Source organism: Belonocnema kinseyi, chromosome 2, assembly GCF_010883055.1.
Source record: "Belonocnema kinseyi isolate 2016_QV_RU_SX_M_011 chromosome 2, B_treatae_v1, whole genome shotgun sequence".
In the NCBI taxonomy this organism is placed as follows: domain Eukaryota; kingdom Metazoa; phylum Arthropoda; class Insecta; order Hymenoptera; family Cynipidae; genus Belonocnema; species Belonocnema kinseyi.
This window is the reverse complement of record NC_046658.1, coordinates 15,559,550-15,562,587: the sequence shown is the minus strand read 5'-3', so window position 1 is coordinate 15,562,587 and position 3,038 is coordinate 15,559,550.

The window sequence follows — 3,038 nt, the reverse complement described above, 5'->3', positions numbered from 1 at the left end:
TTATTTAGGTTTTTCAGGAGTTTTAAATGCCTAAAAATCTTCAAGATTTTTTTACAATTTTATAAATATTTTTAAATTTTTGAAATATTTTCGACATTGTAAACTTCCCGAAATAACGAAATGCTGAAACTTCAAAATCCCGAATTAAAAAATTCTAGAATGAAATTCTGGACAGTTTACAATATTATCGAATTTGAAAATTCCCGAATAATAAAACTCCAGGCCGAATGCTGTCTAATGATAAAACATACAAACTAGAAAATTCCCGAATTGCAGAAATTGAGAAAATAGTTACGTAGTCAATATTATTTATTTATTAAAAATACAATAATCAAATATTTTTATTATAGAAATTTGGTTTAATGTTTAATTTTTCTTAATTATTATTTTAATTTAAAATAACAATAATTGTATAAAAATGTGATACAAACATAAATTTAAAACACGTGAGCTTCAAATGAAATAAACTTTGCAGGATTCAATGCAGGCTGATTTAACGCGACTTTAATTTTTTTTAAATAATAATTTTATTTTTGCGAGCGTTTTCTGTAATGTAAAAAAATAAAATGGACATTCTCAAACAACTTTTTTTATCCAAAAACACATTTGTTCAATTATTGTTATTTTTAATTCAAACAATAATTTTTAGAAACTTTAAACATTAAAAAAGTTTTTTCCTCGGTAAAAATATTTTATTATTCTATTACAAAAAATTTGTTTAACTAACTATTTTTTAATTGTTCAAATTAGAGAGTTATCTAGCCCGAATATTGTATAATTCGGAAATTTTCTGTCGGCAATTCTTAAATTCGGTAAGATTGTAAATTGTCGAGAATTTTCCAATTCGGGACTTTTATATTTCGAAAATTCATTGTCGAAATATAAAAGTCCCGAATTGGAAAATTAAAAATAAAATTCCCACATCACTGTAAAAATTCCGAAATTATAACATTGCAATTTTATAATTTCGGAATTTTTACAGTGATGTGGGAATTTTATTTTTCGGAAAAAGTGACTGAAAAATCCCGAAAAATAAAATTCCTGACACTGTTGAATTCGCACATTGAAAAATAACCAAAAATAAAATTCCCGAAATTTAAAAGTCGAATTGGAAAATTCAAAAAAATAAAATAAATAAAATTCCACACAATAAGATATTACCGAATTTTAAAAATCCCCAAAGAAAATGCCTCAATCATAAAATATCCGAACTAGAAAATTCCTGAATTTAAACAATTTAAAAAATTGTTTATTAAATATTATATATTTATTGAAAATACAATAATCGAATATATATTTGTGGATGAAGAAATTTTTTTGAAAATGTGCATAGTATTTGAAAAAAACATTAAAAAGTTCTGAAAAATCGAATTGTTTATTAATAAAAAAAAATTATAAAAATAAATTTTGATATAAATCGTTGTTAAATTGAATCCTGCAAAGTTTGTTTCAAAAATATTATTATGTAGGTACGAAGAAAATTTAGGCAGAACATTTTTTTCTTTCAAAGCGCAAGTGTTTTTTAATGTATTTTTTAATACAATTTTTATAACATTATTATTCAGGTGCCGGAGATTTCATTTTTTGGGATTTTTCATTCATCCCTTTCGGAATTTTTGTCAGTGGTCCCATATTTTTATACCTCCTCTTAAAATTATGCAATTTTTCAAAATAAAAAGTCAACATTTGAAAACATTTCAAAATCATCAAAAGTATCTATTCTTTTTTAAATGATTTTAAAAGTTTTTCGGAACATTTAAATGTCCTTTAGACTGATTCCCATTTTTCCTAACATTTTTGTAAAATCCTGCACACAAAATTGTTTCAAGAGGTTCCAGATTTTTTCTAATATTGTAAATCTTTTGAAATGTTTTGAAATATCTTTAAACATTCTCTTTGAGTTATGTACTTTTTCAAAATAAGAAAATCATTTTAAATATATCCAGAAATTTTTATTGTTTTCCTAGTATTTCAAAATTCTTGAAGAGCTCCAAATTTTGTTCTCTTCTTTGTAACATTCAGAAACCTCCAGCTTATTTGATTTTTTTCTAAATTAATGCTTATTTAACTGTTCTTTAAGAATCAAAATGAAATACTTTTACCTTCGAAATACAAATAAAAAAATTAAACAATTATAATCATAACATTCCAAGTTTAAATTTGTCACTCTGACATTGTGACAATTCATTTTCAAATTGTTCACTATTGAAAATTGTTTTTTTTTTTTATTTCCAAACCAAATAGATTAAAAATGTACTATTTTATACTGAAATAATACTTGAGAAAGATTTTGAAATTCAATAAAGGCGTTCATTTAAGAAGCCATTAATTCGAAGTTTACACTTGTGTCACTACTAAGGCTTATTGCAATTAAATTAGTTCAAATTTTAACGTTAAAATATGTAAATTATATCATTTTGAACATATCTAGAATCACCTTGCAAAATCAATCACTGTTTAGTTTTTAATACTCGAACTGCAGTTCAATTTTCAAATTTACTTTCATTTTCTGATTTGTCCCGGTCGCGAGTCTAGATTAATATTTAAAACAACTTTCATTTTTTTGAAATTGTAATTTTTCGGTTGTAACTTACGGGAAAATAATTTTATTCTTTGAGAGATTTTCTACAGATCTTGTTGATAATTTCTACATTCTCATAAAAAATGAGAAGGTATTAGTTTTTTTATGGAAAATAACTTTTTCGGATTTTATCAAATGTCGACGTTTTGAGGCCCCGTGAGTCAGAAAAACAAGTTTTCACGTCGGGGTCTGTTTGTCTATCCGGCGTCGTCGTTGTTGTTGTCTGTATACCGGATAATTTTCGAAAGACTGGTCCGATTGGATTGGGCTTTGACACACTGATCTAAGGACCAAAAAGAAAGACCGAGTTCGTTAAACAGCCATTTTTGATAAGAATCCAAAAAGTTGAAGCTTTTTCGAAATTTTTGAGACCACTTTTTTTCAAAATTTGCAAATTTTATCGACAGCTATTTATGGTAAAAAAAATATGAGCAATTTATCCTGACAACTTTTTTTT